We start from the raw sequence: 17,500 nt of genomic DNA on the forward strand, positions 1-17,500 counted from the left end.
TTTTATATAACTCGCCCGTTTGGAGTAAAATAGATAGATAGAAAAGGGGGTGATTGACAGATCGCCTGTCCAGTGAACGCACAGCTTGCAGATCACGGACCAATAGCAGGCGGAGCTGTGGCTCTGGGAAACCCCCATCTCACGTGAAGTGCAGAAGGACTCAATCCATTCCCTCCCACTCTGCTGATGAAATATCAAGATGGTGATGGCCAACGTTTGCACTCCGCCAGGGAGAAGAAATGTAATGGGATAGCTACGTCCATATTATTTATGTCTATGGTATAACATCATTAATGGTAAGCAGCGGTAAGCAGCTTGAAGCTGTCGGCGACCCGCCTACAAACAACAGAAGAAGAAAGTGTGTCGCACTGGTGACGCACTTTTTGTGGCGACACACTGTTTACATAACCCCGCTAGTTGAGAGAAGTGGACAGACGTTTGATCATGGATAACGAAATGGATAACCAAATTATTCTGTCCTTTTTACTTGTGATCCGAGGCATCGTGGTGGCACGTCAGTAGTTTTTGGATATTATCTCCAGACCTCGCGTCACCAGCCTGCCCCGGCCGCCTGCGGTTTGACGTTACCTTCCACAAAATTGAGGTAATCTTTAGCTAACGTAATTTCAAGCATGACATTTAACATGTCCATTTGTCAAATATTACATGAGGACTAACATTCTAGAGAAGCAGAAGTTACGTGTTAATGTTTTAAAAATGTTATTGCATGCTGCACAGCATTGTGTTGGGTAAACAAACGCCCATTGATTAATAACACGTGTCATTTATTCAAGGGAATGATGATCGTCGAGTGACAACAGAGGAACAGGATTTTTGGAAAATGAACGTTATTAAATGCTGTAACGTTAACGGTAATTCTCATGTGTATGGTTTATTTAGCCTACTTAATCTCTCCTGATATTATAACGTTAACCTGTTAGGCTACTGTGCAGGTTAATACTGCTGATAATCAGTCATTTCAACATCAGATATAACACAAGTCAAATCATTAGCGTAGCCAGACTCGGCTCATTGGGTGTGCCACAGAAAGCCAGGGTGTGCCAGGGGGCGGACTATTTGGCGGCGGCCGCCAAATTTTTTTTGGGTCTTTTCAAACCAGATTTAGAGGAATATTTGTGTGTTGTTTGCTCCTTTTCGCACTCATTATTAGCAGGTAGAAGCAGTCAATTAAATTGTATTTTTTGGCAACATGTAAAACCACTTTGTTTAGTATCTCAAAAAAGTCTCACCTACTTTTTCCAATGAGTGTTCTAGTCGGGAAAGAACGCAAATTTGGTTGGCATGTTCGTGTGGACCCGTATATTATTAGAAATCTGAGACGCATGCAGATGCATGACTGAAAAGTCTCCTGGCTAACGTTAAATGCGAAGGGACACGCCGCCAACATCTTCACTGTGCGTGGCGTGCATTAGAAAGTGCGTTTCACAGTGATACATGGGGGCTGCTAGTACTGTTAACGCTAGTTAGATAGTACAGTAGTGTGGCAGTCTCTAATATGCTACCGCCGTTCATTCCCCCAAAAGCACACACAACAGCGCTAGAAACAATCACATACATGTTGTGACTTGTGTACTCACCATGCGATCATCAAATAATAATCCAAAGTACGCGAAACTGTCATTTTCAAAGTAAATCCATAGCGAGAGGAACCAGCAAGAGTGGTTCCAAGAGGGTTACCTCTCTGCAACGAAAATCACTTCCTTGTTTGCCTGAGACGCATGGGTACACATGCGTCTCAGGCAAACAAGGAAGTGATTTTCGTTGCAGATGGGAACGCTCTTTGCTACTTATTTTCTCTATGGATTTACTTGCAGGCGGACAGTTGGACACAGTGCATGACAGCGTTGACATGTGTTTTGCAGACAAAACAAAAAACCTTTTTTACCCCATTTTTTTTGGGTGTGCCAGCGGCCTGTCTGGGTGGCATTGGCACACCCTAGCACACCCGTGGCTACGCGCCTGAGTCAAATGCCAACAGTTTTGAGACTGAGATATTTGTTTTGAACTATTTGTACGCATCTATCTGACAGTGACCGGATAATTATATTGTTATTTGCTTGTTTTAATGCTTTTGTCAATAAACATTGCCAACAAATAGCCTTGTTGTTATTGTTATGTACTTCGGTAAATCATGTAGGCTACCTGAATATATCACGATATGATCGCAGAAGGAGCCCATTAGTTGTCAGAGGCAGGTTGGATAAAATTATCAGATGTGATATAATAAAGATTGTTGATGTCGAGTGAACACGAACTATGACACGAACCGAAGATTGGACCAGACGAGGCACACCAACCGAAGATTGGACCAGACGACATGACGGCCGAAACAACCGACCAGCAGCCTGCTTCAAATCAATGCTTTATATTTATTGAAATGAAATATGGTGATATCTGTATAAATTTGGCATACATTACATAGACTACACCATAACATATTGTGGAGTGTCACTGTGGGCTCGCCCTGACATGCGCCCTCCCAGAGGTAGGTGGAGCTCTTTGACCCTTGGCAGAGTGATTGAGGGGCGGTACATTCCCCGGTACATACTCAATCAGTCTGAAATGATGGCTGGTGTGTCCGATCAAGCAAGTGATGACACCTGTGCTCTGATCAGCTGAGTATAAAACTGAGGCCAAACCTGCTCGGTCAGAGGCTCATTCTCCTGGGAGAGGGACGCATCGTCGGGCGGTAAGCTACACACACACTCCACTATGTTTAGGAGGATATTTATTGTAAATGGACATATTTTTAATAAGTCTACTCTCTCCTTCCATAGGCAACCTCTGGAGACTTATAATAGTCTGATCTGTTACTGAAACGCCCCAGTGGGGAAGAAGATTTAAGTTGTTTGCATTATCCCCCCCCCCCTTTGACTTTGGCCTATAATAAACCACTTTGCTTTTGGAAATTCCAGCCTCTCTGCCTCTTGGTGTTGGTCAGCGCTCACAATATATTTCAATATAATTCAAACAACGGTTCCTTTCCCATACCATGGTGGGCTGGACTGTAGCCTACAGTAGGCTATTGCTGTGAAAAAGTGACTACACATTTGATTGTGTCAAGTGTTACACTATCAATAAATGTTTTCCAATGACACATTAGCTTGCCATGTTCAGTGATGGGCAAGCTACTTGGAAAATGTAGTAAGCTAAGCTATGAGTTACTCTCGATCAAATATAGCTAAACTACATTGAAGCTATCCCCAGAGAAATGTAGCAAGCTAAGCTACGAGCAACATGGCAAAAGCAGCTTGCTACATCAAAGCTACTTTTTTTCTCACATTTAATCAACTTCATGTCAAAGAACAACTTTCCACCAAACAAATAGGTCTTCTTCATCACTGCCAGTGGCTCCCTCTGGCTCTGCCATCTTTCAAAGTTCGTTGCTGATGTGACTTCGCCAGCACATGACATATTTTGCCCTACCCTTAACCAATCATCAGTCTTCATTCCCTAAACCAGTGTTTCCCATACATAAAGGAATTTGTGGCGCACCGCCACAATTAAATCTTGACCGCCACAATAAAATGTTGACGGAGTTTTTTTTTTTTTACCTCCCTCGCAAAACTCCACATTGGCTCGCTGTCTCTCTCTCTCTCTCTCTCACACACACACACACACACACACACACACTATCCCGTCTCTGTTTTCGGAGTGTGATTGGTTGGTTTAGGCATGAGGCGTGATTATTGGTTAACGCAAAATATCAGAGCCAATAAGAGGAAGAGTAGGGCGGGTCAAGCCACAAGGCGGGGAAGATCTTTGTTCCAGGCAGCCAACTTTGCTCTACTCTCTGGACTCCCCTACAACCCGCGGGACTACTTTTCTCCGCAGAATACATTGCGTTGTATCGGACCTCACGGACCTAACGGTTAGTATCATTAAAACGCTGCACAATTTTGTCCACAAATGCATGCTGACTCTGATAAGTAAGTGTAGTGTAACGTTATAATTCCCACACAACGTTTGTCAATCTCGACAACCCGGCGGCAAAGTAACGCTACGTTATTAGCAAGCATAAGGAGCTAGCTAGTAAGCTAGCCTATAACTTAAGCTAATACTAGCTGGGTTGTCGAGGTTAGCACGCTGTACATGAGCTGCTAATCTGACTGTAAGTGGACAACGTTAATTCTTTTCGACGTTTGCTCCCACAATCCAGATGAGTATTGAAAAGTTTTTTCAGAGGCTGAAAAGGCCTCGTCCTGAGGAGAGGCAGCCCGGACCAGAGGTAACGTTATATTAGCAGTGACGTTGCCAAGAAACTGAAGGGAAAGCTGAACAGTCTGACCAGTCGAGTGTGATTACTTGGCTATCAATTAATTTGTTTGGAATATTTTCAGCCTTCAACCAGTGCTGCTGTGGAAGCTGAGCCCACTCAGCCCAGGCAGGAAGGGTTTGCTCCAGTAAGTGAGTCAGACTCAAGAGAGCAGCCAACATGCTGCCTTAGAGGCAGAGCCAGCAGCTAGGGCAAAAGCACCAGGTGAGATTGACAGCAAACAGTGAGATCTGATGACATCATGTAGAAGCAGGGCAGCCAGTAGCCACAGATCTCAGGAAAAGGGGCCTAATTTATTTTCTTCTGTGCCTGTAGACAGGACAGCAGGAGCAAGCAGCACCAAGCACAGAGGCACCGGATTCAATCCAGAATGGCTGCAGATGCCTCAATTTAAGACATGGCTGTATCACACACAGCATGGTAAATTTAATCTGCATAATTTGTCATGTCAGAAATAGACACATTATTTTGTATTATTTATTAATCATGAATAAATCAGATTTTTTTATTTATCTAAACCCCCTAATGTAATCAGGTATGTGTGGCTATTTGACAAATGATTGTTGTCTCTTTTAGGCATGTTCTGTAGACTCTGCAGACAGCACAAGGCTGGTGGTAGTGTTAGGAGAGGCCGCGGCATCAAGTCTCCTTTTGTTGAGGTGGGTGCAGTAACCTACAAAAAGGATTTACTGGAGCGCCACATCACATCAGAGCACCACCAAGACAGCATCAGGTGCCAGGCAACTCTAGCATCTGGTAGGTGTATATATAAAGTTACTTGAGTTATGTTATTATATACCTGGTGTGTATATATAACTTCAGTACATTCAAATCAGTTTCTAATATTTTTTGTAATTTACAGGCCTCTCGGTGATGAATGCCTTTGAGCCAGACGTGATTCTGGAACATGAGGCAGTGGTTGGTGGGTTCAAGTGTCTTTACTGGCTGATAAAGAATGAACTGGCCCACCACACCAACTACTCTAAGCTTCTGAGCCTGGCTGAGCTTCTAGGGTGCAATTACTATAGCAAATTAAAGGTAAAGGACACCTAAGTCACCTACCAATTGTTTTTTTTAAGGTTAAATTTATGAATTCATGAATGTCTTTATGAATGTTTATTTTTTACAAAGCCCTTTTCCCCCCCTTTTCTCAATGTCAAGATTGACCGGAGGAATAACTATAGGTCTCATCGAATCATTGATGAGATGCTTGAGATCATAGCAGAAATAATTGAAGAGCCAATTCTCACCGACATCAAATCATCACAGGCAATTAGCCTGGAAGTCGATGAGAGCACAGATCTGTCTATGACCAGGCAACTTGATTTGCATGTCAGGTAAGGGAACTTTTTTTAGTTTGATGTCAGAATCCCATAAATCCTGGGCCCTGTTAATTAACTGTGAATACTAAATATTTGCCTGTGTTTCTCTCAGATACCTGGATAAAGAGGGACATGTGTTCAATCAGTTCCTGGACCTGGTCTCTATTCCTGATGGCAGAGCAGACACTGTTGTGACAGCTGTGAAGGATGTGATCTTGAGGAAGGGCCTCCCAACAGAGAAACTCTATGGACTTGGGACTGACGGGGCAGCTGTTATGACGGGTAATTATTTTATGCCGATATGAGATTGTTTGTTGTATCCCATGTTTGTCACTAAATAATGTTATTTAAATTCAGGACGTGTGAATGGGGTTGCGAAGCAACTCACAGACAGCTTCCCGAAGATTGTGTCTGTGGCTTGTGCTGCCCACAAACTGGCCCTTGCCTGCAAGGACTCGTCAAATGATGTGAAATACATGGCCACGTTCAGGGACCACCTGCTGCAAGAGCTTCATTTATATTTTAGGAACAGTGCAAACCGTACTGCAACACTCAAGGCTGCAGCCACCACCCTGGGTGTCAGTGACTTGAAAATAAAGGTAAATAGTACCCTTGCAGTTATCTTCTGTCTATTCATAACTAAATATTATGTTTTACGGTCATAACAGTATTCTGATACCATAGTAGTTATTATTCATTATTATTATATTATTCATAATCAGTCTTTAATTGCTCCATTTCCAGGAAGTGAAGGACACACGGTGGCTCTCTCAGCACAACGCTATTGAGACTCTACAGAGGAACCTGAGTGCAGTCCTTGGAGCCTTGGCAGAGCAAGCAGAGCAGAGAAAATGTCCAGTGGCGCAACCCGTTCTCACTCCGAGCGCGCAGCATATTGACGCTTTGTCACGCCCCTTGTGCGTTGCTTGTTTACTAACACGGTACCCTTGAGCGACCCATGAAACGCCTTGGGCTTTCCAACTAAACTACAATGTAAACCCATAGAAGTAATCTTTGACGCTCAAGGCAACTGCTCCACCGTCCCAACACGCTGCCCTTGTGCGACAGATATAACGACTTAGGGTGTGGCTAATGTAAACCCATAGAAGTAATCTTTGACGCTCAAGGCAACTGCTCCACCGTCCCAACACGCTGCCCTTGCGCGACCAATATAACGACCTGGGCTTTCACTAATTATTATTTTTTTCATTAGGGCTTTCATTTATATAATGGGTTATAATATAAATGACCATTGGCCTCGCCAATCCCGAACCAGACCACAGGAAGGAGGGGGGGGGGGGGCGAAGCACAAGCGGAGGGAGGAAAACAGCGCAAAGGAGAACCGACGTTCAAAATCATCATAAAAGCATTATTTTATTTTTAATATGTAGGCCTATGTTTGATATTCAATATGTACACGTGCATGGAGACACACGTATGCTGTCCCAGTCACTGCTCCACCCCCTCTGCCGGATCTGGGGAGGCGGAGGGAGGAAAACAGTGCAAAGGGGAACCGACGTTCAAAATCATCATAAAAGTATTATTTTATTTTTAATATGTAGGCCTATGTTTGATATTCAATATGTACACGTGCATGCAGATACACACATGCTGTCCCAGTCACTGCTCCACCCCCTCTGCCGGATCTGGGGAGGGCTGTAGGTGGACCTGCACATGCTTCCTCCAATACATGTGCACTGCTTCTTTTCACCCGAGAGTGAGTTTCACCGGTGGGACGTAGCGTGTGGGAGGATCACGCTACCTCCCCAGTTCCCCTCCATAGTAGAAATATAATAATAATAATCATAATAATCATAATAATCATAATAGTTATAATAATAATAATAATAATAATAATAATACCGTAAAATGCCAATTATTAGCCCGGGCAGTTTGGGACCTGCTTTAATTATTTTTGTACAAAGATATTGCTCAGCAAAGATTGTAAATAGTATGAAATTGTTTATTTAAACCATTTATTTTAATCAGTTGGCTACAGCCCCCCACACGATTGCTTGTCTATGGGGAGGCTGAAGGTGAGAGAACATGATCATCATGTGAGCAGATTATTTGTTGCATGTGCTGCCTCCTCCGCTGGCAGGGGAAACATTATAGCCTATCATACTCACATTTCTCAATCAGAGATGTCGGATTTGTAGGCCTACAAAAATCTTAAGAAAATACCTACACAATTTTCATAACTGTCAGGTGTTGCTGGAAAACGAATTTTTAAAAAGTTCATCACTCAAGGAGCCTACCCTCTTCAGTAGCCGTGAAATACCAATTAGAAGCCGACTTCTATGCCCGCTGGCAGGGAAACATACCATAGGCACATTTCTCAAAATAATTATTACACCAGAGATGTCGGTTTTAGTGTATAAAAATCTTCAGGAAATGCCTACACAATTTTTCAGAATCATCAGATGTTGATGGAAAACAAATTTTTGAACCTGTTCCTCGTTTCCTCGTTGTTCGTCTTCTTCATCCGATTTTTCTTCTTCGTTGTGTTTGGGAGATGCATTCAACAGGATCGCAAAGGTAAAAAAAAAAAACATTGAAAAAACTAACCGGGCGTCAAATTGGGACCTGCTTTTATGTACAAAATATGTATCCAGACCCCGCTTAAACATTCCCCCATTCCGACATGAGGTAGGCTAATTAATATGAATGTCATTACTAGGCTATTATCATCACAAGTTGCATTGCGAGTTTTCGCCTGCGACTTGAATTGATAACCACTGATTTCCATAGGCTATAGGCTATTTGTTTATTTTACAGGGGTAGCCAGTCAATCGAGGCTCGTTTTGATTTGAGACAGGGAGGGAGGATGAGCTCACAGCAGTTCACAATGCGCTGTATAAGACATAATGAGCTAAGCCCGGGCGCCAGGATGAAATCAAATGACTCAGGGATTGATTTGAAATAAATAAATAAACTGCGCGCACACAGTCACACACACACACACACACACACACACACACACACACACACACACACACACACACACACACACACACACACACACACACACATCAGTTTTGAGACAGGGAGGGAGGATGAGCTCACAGCAGTTCACAATGCGCTGTATAAGACATAATGAGCTAAGCCCGGGCGCCAGGATGAAATCAAATGACTCAGGGATTGATTTGAAATAAATAAATAAACTGCGCGCACACAGTCACACACACACACACACACACACACACACACACACACACACACACACACACACACACACACACACACACACACACACACACATCAGTGGCAGGATTGTGATCAGTGAAGCGGCTGGAGATCTGGTTTAGAAGGCTGTCGATTACGCTGCAGTGGACCGCTCTGTACCGTGCGCAAACGTCTCCAGCTCCACGGATGCGCGGAGGGCCAACCAAAGCCTCGGTCTCTCCATAGACCTCAAACTTATCTTTTTCCTTTTCGATTGATCTGTGAAGCTCATCCTAACTGGCGAGGCAAAACTGCATATCGAAATGTTTGTTTTGGAGAATATCAAAGACAACATCCGAGTAAGAGAAGATGGCTTGGAAGGTTTTCAACCAAAAGCAGAACTCGAAGCTGTCAAGGAGGTTGATGTCAGCGCGGCTGACAGTGTCATCATCAAACTGTGCATGGTTTTCCACGATGTGCTCGAACACCTAGAAGAGTTATGCAAACAACTTAATAAGACCTCCAATAAAAACAGAATTTATTTAGTAGGCTACCTTTTTATTTTCTTTAATATTAATAGGCTGCCGCGGCTAGCCTACTATTCGTTCTTTAGCCTAGATCTTTTTATACAATTTAATTTATCACAACAACAACAACAACAACAATAATAAGCATTATTATTTCCAAACTTTCCTGAACAATAATTTTGTGCTCAAGCAAGGAATTAAACACCAAATAGCCTAGATGCCGTCAAGCCTGCCTATAGGCTGTTAGGCCTTTCGGGCGGCCTTACCGCTGTATAGGCTAGGCGAATTTATTCAGTGATTGAATGAAGCAAATATAATCCGTGGCTATTAATTGCATTTGTACTGTTATTATTATTATTATTATTATTATTATTATTATTATTAACAATCATTATTATTTCGAAACTTTCCTGATCAATTATTTTGTGCTCAATCAAGGAATAAAACAACACCCAATAGATGCAGTTCCTAAATCCTAAACAGCCTATAGGCCGAAGCAAATAAAATCCGGGGCTATTAATTGAAGTTTTATTATTATTGTCATTATTATTATTATTATTATAATTATTCATAACAAAAATTAAAATAATAATACTACAATTATTATTACAGTAGTATTCCCACCTCTTTCAGTTCCCGTGTCTGCTCTGCCACTATCCGTGGCTATCCATGGTGCTGATCTTTGTGTGTCAGAAATGATTAAACTGTGGGTGATCGATTTTCCCAGCATCGATTGATTTGATTTCAGCACCATGGTGGCGGACAGCTCCCGTTAATGGAGTGAATCGGGGCTATCCGTGGTGCTGATTTTTGTGTGTCAGAAATGTAATTGTTTTATAAGGCTATGTTTTTGTTGTTCTTGTGGTTTGTTGGACTTTATGTCATGTTATAAACATTATTATTATTCTAAAAAATATCCTGCACCCCCCCCCCCCCCCCCCCTCCTTCCTGTGGTCTGGTTCGGGATTGGGGAGGCCAATGGTCATTTATATTATAACCCATATTATATAAATGAAAGCCCTAATGAAAAAAATAATAATTAGTGAAAGCCCAGGTCGTTATATTGGTCGCGCAAGGGCAGCGTGTTGGGACGGTGGAGCAGTTGCCTTGAGCGTCAAAGATTACTTCTATGGGTTTACATTAGCCAAACCCTAAGTCGTTACATCTGTCGCACAAGGGCAGCGTGTTGGGACGGTGGAGCAGTTGCCTTGAGCGTCAAAGATTACTTCTATGGGTTTACATTAGCCAAACCCTAAGTCGTTACATCTGTCGCACAAGGGCAGCGTGTTGGGACGGTGGAGCAGTTGCCTTGAGCGTCAAAGATTACTTCTATGGGTTTACATTGGAGTTTAGTTGGAAAGCCCAAGTCGTTTCATGGGTCGCTCAAGGGTACCGTGTTAGTAAACAAGCAACGCACAAGGGGCGTGACAAAGCGTCAATATGCTGCGCGCTCGGAGTGAGAACGGGTTGAGTGGCGAGGGGACTCTACACATTCTGTGCTACGTACAGATTTGTGGCAGCAGTTTACCTACAGGCTGATGTTTTGCCCCACCTGGCACGCCTGTCCAAAATATTTCAAAAATCAGATGTCAACTTCCTACATATTAAGAAGCAGGTATGTTATATGATTTGATATGTTGAAATTTGGTGTTTGCATGCCTGACCAATACTGAGCAGCTATTATTTTTAAATGTAGGTTCCTGTCACAATCCAAACTCTGAGGAGCATTAAAGAGGCTGGACAGACTCCACTCCCTGGATCATTCCTGTCTCGCCTCCATCAGGACCTCGATGATCCCCAAGGACTTGGAGCCTTCAACATCCAACACGAGGAGGAGAGGAATAGAAGAGGCCGACAAGAAGTGCAGAGAGAGGAGCAGTGGGCCAGATTCCAGCGAGAGGTAAATGCCCAAGTTTAGAACAAACGACAGAACAACAGTTAAAGGTAGGCATAGCCTCTTCCTAAAAATATGGTTATCTGTTCATTGTAGGTCATCCACCCTTACATAACTGGCCTGGAAACACACCTGGACAGGAGGTTCATTGATCTGGACATCCTTGGGGCCTTCAGTGTCTTTGGACCGCAATCAGCTGCTCTGCACCATACAAACATCTCTCATCTGCGGACTCTGGCCAGGAAATTTTGCCCTCAACAAGAGATTCAGGTCCTGCAGGAGTGGTCCTCGTTCAAGAATCATGTCCTTACTGGGGCATTCAAGGTGGGTAAATTAATCTGATTGTGACTAATCAACTATGATTCACTACACACACAAACACTCATACCATGGTCAACCATATGTTTCAAGAACAAGAAGCAGGAGGAGATCATGAGGGAGCTGGCGAGCGAGTTTGATGAGTGGGCCAATGTCTACCCCTGCCTGAGCCTCCTTGCGGGAATTGCACTAGTCATCCCAGTTTCCAGTGTCAATTGTGAACGTGACTTCTCTACAATGAATAGGGTAAGTCTAGAGCATCACTTTGAAAAGCACAGCAATTTAATTTTCTTTATATAACAGTAGTGGAGTTTGTGGTATTATTTTTCTGCTTTATCTTCAGGTGAAAACGGACCTCCGAAACCAGCTCCAAGGAGAACACCTGGCTGCCTGCCTGAGGATCTCCATAAATGGCCCCCCTCCTCAGGACTTCCCATATGATAGGGCATTAGAATATTTTTTCAGAAAGCCCCGGAAAATCAAATGTTCAACCAAAGGGTGCAAACTTTGCCAGTAGTCTGTGGAGCAGTCACTCAAATAGTAATGGAACACTATTTCTTTCAGTTATTTATTATTTTGAGTTTTTGTTGTTAATTACTATGTAAATAGTATTTCTCAATTACCATCGATGGTATTGTTCATCTGTAAATAGTTGATGTTTCCATGCATTTTCTAGTTAATGTCTATGCATCAAACTGTTGCACTTGTTATTCCCCAGGCTGTTTATAATAGTGTTGGGTTTGTTATTTTGTTTAATTTTAAAGGAGAATTGCACACTTTCTTTTACCTCATTTTCTATGGTTTTTGTATTATTTATTTATGTGCATCAAACTGAACTAATCTTCAGTTTGTGTTAATTAAATGTCAGGTCATTGAGACCTATTGAAAAGTTGTTCCTGTAGTGACATACAGTACTAGTGAACACAGGTTTGGGCTGACTGAGCCACAGGCTCATAGAAATTGTTGGAGAGAGTATCGGGGACACAGGTCATGTTCCGGCCTAGTTTTCGGTCTTGGGATTTGAGATCTTATTTTGTGCTAATAAATGACACACACGATGTGTAGTCAGAGAGAAGTTATTCATCTAATCATTCCTGCTTCATCAAAATTCATTTTCTGAGAAATTCCAGGATTTAGATGGTTTAGTGATGTGAGATAACAGGAATGTATCTGTAGGAGAACCAAACAAGTTCTGTTTATGCCTACAAAATTTTATTGTATTTTGAGTTCTTCCCTGGAAATGATTTTGGTATAGATGGGCCATTGTATTTAAACAAGCAGTATTCTACTGAGTGACCTGTATTCAGAATATATCTATAGGGAGAAATTTAGTTTGTCATTGTAAACCCACAGCACAGTAAGGATGACATGTTCTTAATAGATCTAGCTATTTAATTTTGCTATCAAGTGCTTTCTCAAAGTACACCAAATTCATGCATTTGACTTTAAAATGTTTAAAAAAATCTTGCGGGGGCGTATGCCCCCGCACCCCCCTAGGGGGTCTGCGCTCCCCCAGCACAAATTCTCCAAATCCTGTGGGAAACACTGCCTAAACCCAACCCAATCAGAGGCAGAGTAGTGCCGGGTCTTGCTGCAAGAGAGGCAAGGATGCTAAGCAAGGATGAGACAACACTTGTTGTCCGTCATAATGGAACTGGAAGTGCTTTACACAGGCACACTTGACATGCAATGTCTCCTCCTGTTTAATCCAAACCGCAGCAGAAATCTCCACTGCGTGCTTTGCTCATGGATTTTCTCTGGCGAGTAGCTTGTAGCTTTGGGGGAAGCTACAAGCTACTTGGGTCTATAAATAGCTCAGCTACTGAAAAAGCTACTTGGTTCAAAAGTAGTGAAGCTACCACCAAGCTACTGAGAAATGTAGTTAAGCTATGTAGCTTCGCTACTTCTAGCAAGCTACTGCCCAACACTGGCCATATTCTTAACTGAGCTTCGTAGAATTAACTCAAGACAAGTGTGTATCAGCTTAACTCATTGAGTGCCAATGACGACTATAGTCGTCAATTCAAATAGTAACGTAGAGTGCCAATGACGACTAAAGTCGTCAATTGCGTTTTTTGACGGTGGGACGTGGATCAAAGCCTGATACATCTCCTGTAAAAATTTGGGGCATGTTGAATGTGTATAACCTATTTTATGGACCCATTAGGTGGCGACAGTGCTCTCCAGATTAGAGAAAGGTGAGGAAAAACAGCAGAAGAAGCCCCGTGATGAAACGGAAACCGCATCGGTATGCATGAAGCATAACGTTAGCTGTGCCTGCAGCAGCCAATCTGCTCCCACAATTGAGCCCCTCCGTGTCCGCTGCGATAGCCCCTCCACATGATTAGTTGTGGAGTTGTTATTATTCTCTGTTGGAAGCGCTGGGAGCCGGTGACAAATACACGCGGAACACTGTGAAAAAGCTGGGTTTTCAGTGCAGAGCAAACGCAGCAGAGAGCCACCAGAGCCACCAGAGACACACCCACGGAGGAGGGGTTTGCAGTCGAGGGGGGTGGGGCACGCAGGGCAGCATACAACACCGACCCAGACAGACCCAGACAGCAGGCTCGATGGACAGATTGGCAAGCTAGAATATCTGATGCCCACCAGCAGTAAATCAAGACCAGCAAGAAAGTATAGGGTCTGCGCACGCAGGGGCCAGCGCTGCTGGTTGCAGCTAAAAAATATTATTTTGCCAAACAAAATTCCTTTGTTTTTGCTGTTTTATTGAAGGAAATTATTTTTGGTGTCACTACATCAGAAAATATTAGCTTCAGAGTCAGTGATGTGCTTGAAATGCTTCATTTCACAAAAGGCTGATTATCTCAGCTTCTAATTTGAAACGTCTGTTTTTGGTGAAAACAACCTATCTTCTCCGGCTGATAACTAAAGAACGGAAAATGATATCAATAAACTTTTTTTTGCTGATGATACAATAGAGTATCATCATTCTTTGGTAGGGGTGTCACGATACACTCAGTTCACGATACGATACGTATCACGATACTGGGTTCACGATAACGATACGATACGATACGATTTTAACAATATTTTTTTAAACTTGAATAATGACAATATATGACTGGAAAAGTAGTATTTTATTTGAAATGCACAAATACAAAACATGCTGTTGTGGGAAATTGTTATTACAATAACAACTAGAAAAAACATGAGATTGGAGATAAGGCTTATCTTGAAATAGAATGAGTTACACCGTCACTTAGATTTACTTTGAACTAAAAGGTTTCTCAGCAGTATAAATTCTCATTATGCATCTTCAGTTTTTCTTCAAACTCAAACAACAAGACTTTTCTTAATCTATTTTTTATGCATCTTCAGTTTTTCCTGTCAAGTAAACAGTTTTGCCAGAAACTCAATTGAATGGTTTCTCTCCTGTATAACTTCTCATGTGTCTCTTCAGAGACTTGTTCAACTGAACTACTTTCCACACATTGAACTTCAACAAACAAAGACGTTTCTTAGTCTATTTTTTGAAAAAAAAAAGAATTTTTTTTTTTTTTTTTTTTTTTTTTTTTGCGATATGAGATTTCATCTCAACGATACATATCGTGACGTTTTACTATCGCGAAATTTCGTGGGACGATATATTGTGACACCCCTATTCTTTGGGCATGTTCGGTGTTTACATAAACACTCAAAATCTGATAGAGATAAGATAGGATCGTCTATTCTGATTTCTGAGTCTAATTCTGCTTTTTGTCCCTTGTCCTCTATGTCTGCCTATCTGAGGAGCCGGTCTCAAGCCAGTCAGCAAGCACCATTCTTTGTTGTGGAGGTGGGGAAACCCATGTCAAAAGCCTGGTTCGCCTCTCGCCTTCGCCTGTTCTGCCAGGCCTGTGGGCTCCCTCCAGAGCGTTACACTGCTCATTCCCTCCGCATAGGAGCAGCAACTACTGCAGCATCAGTGGCTCCTGTCTCGACGCTCAAGGCCATGGGTCGATGGTCATCATCTGCCTATAAACGTTACCTCCGGCCGGATGCCCAAGCCATCCTCAATGCTCAAAAGGCTATGAGCGTCCCGTGATCCGCTGGCTGCTTTAAATTAAAAATAAATAAATGTTTAAGCATAGCTGCTTAAGTTCTCTTTATTATTTATAGCATGTTGGTAGATAGTAATCTGTACTTTCAGCAGGTTTTGCTATCATTCGGTTAATTGTCTCAATTTGCTTGGCTAGCTCCTCCTGCTGGCCCTTCCATGTAAGCACATGGAGGGCCAGCGAGGATTGCCTGGTATGGTTGTTTTGGGGGTCTTTTGCTGCTCCTTGCCTTAAGGCTATTCCACAGATTGTGGAAGGGCAAGGAGCTCCAAGAATCTGCTGCTGCTCTCCCTGCCTTAGGCTTTCCATGCTTGCTGCATGGAAGGGCCTCCAGAACAGAGCCATACCACCAAATTTAACTTATGCAAATAAAAGCTTTAAATTTATCTAAAGTGGTGTTGTGTTTTGATTAAAGTGGTCCTGACTGGAATGTTTTTTTCTCTCAACAATGGCTTACTGTTATTATGTTATTTTTTATTGTAGTACATCTTAGTAAAGGGCGGTACATAGTCCATGCGCGCTTCCAACCGCGAGGGCCGTGCGGCCGATATGACGTAATTACGGTGGGGGCGAGGCCACCGCAGCCGTAAACGCGTGTCGCCAGATTTTTCTAGCAGCGCACCGCACCGCTCTGCTTTGCAGGGAGACAATAGATCCATGGGAGAGACAGGAAGATAAATGAAATAAAGAAGTAGGCTACACTGAGCCATGTTTTGACCACATTTCTTGACCCATGTGGTAAACTTTGATTTCTAACTGTTCGTTTTCAGTAATTTCAAGTAATGTGCTGTGTTGAGATCTAGGCCTATTTACATTCAATAAAAACAGGATTGGCGATTCTATTCATGTGCTGATACAATCGTTTGAGAGTGAAACCGCAGTCTACTGAACATAATGGCATTCCATTGACTTTTAATTGCGTTTCATTGACTTTATCATGGGTCATTCACTGTACTATGTAAACAGCTGTGCTCTGAGCAGCACTCTGAGTATGACCCCGTCTGTCCCAGCACGGGGTGCGCACGCAGTCTGCGGAGCTCCGCCTCTCACTGCCCGCATGGAGTATGTCCCGTGCTTAACACATTGACTGCCAGCCGTTTTTTTTTTGCTGTAGGTAGCTTCTGCCAGGCCATTTTTTGAGGATTCTGGCTCATTTTACAAGAGCCGAGGATTCTTTTCTGCTTGGAGTTTGTGAACACGAAGTTCACAAAAGTACTAATAGAATGTGTGCTTTCTCTGTCTAAAAGAGTTAGTTTGTAGAGTTAGTAGTTATGTAGATATTAGCCGTTGAGTACAGCATGGTTTCAGCTGTCTGAGAGTGAAAGCTGAGATAATCGCAGTTTTGTGAAATTCAATCAAACAGGCAGAACAGTCACTTTAACCATTTATTTTTGGCATCAGTGAGAGATCAGACATCCAAACAATATAGTTCCGAACGCCCTCTCCTTCAACTCCTCCCTCCGTGGGCGTGTCTAGTGGCTTTCAGCCTGCGTTTGTCACAAGCGAGTGCTCTGCTACAGCCTCCCTCCCTGGCAGCGAGTTTGAGCAGCCTCCCTCCCCGCCTACAGTATGAGAATGAGGCTCGTTCGTTTCTGGGTTTTCGGAATGCGTGCGATTCTGGCCTTTCTGCGGGCGTTTCAAAGTGTGTTTTACCCATAATATATTATGCAAATTTGCAATCCCCCGTGTGCTGCTGCTGGCGCGGCCCGAGAGCGGCGAGTCTGGTGACTGATGACTGTAAAATCGGCAAGCCATTTACTTGAGAATGGAGGAAGCAGCCGCGGGAGGCGGCTGCTTTTGGTTGACTTTCTCTCTGTCGGGAGGGCACCGTCGCCACCTAGCTGGTCGGTAAAATAGATTATACACATTCTCTTCCTCCAATTCTGCTATAGGAGACATAAAAGGGGTTGATCGATGTC

At 43.0% G+C, this 17,500-nt stretch overlaps 1 long non-coding RNA gene across 1 annotated transcript in view; it reads right to left on the reverse strand.

Moving 5' to 3' along the window:
* Positions 1 to 17,500, reverse strand: part of LOC310770729 — a 34,166-nt gene that overhangs the window by 14,453 nt on the left and 2,213 nt on the right. The gene's annotated exons all lie outside the window — the stretch shown is intronic.

Source organism: Poromitra crassiceps, assembly GCF_964638095.1.
Source record: "Poromitra crassiceps genome assembly, contig: HAP1_SCAFFOLD_201, whole genome shotgun sequence".
NCBI lineage: Eukaryota > Metazoa > Chordata > Actinopteri > Beryciformes > Melamphaidae > Poromitra > Poromitra crassiceps.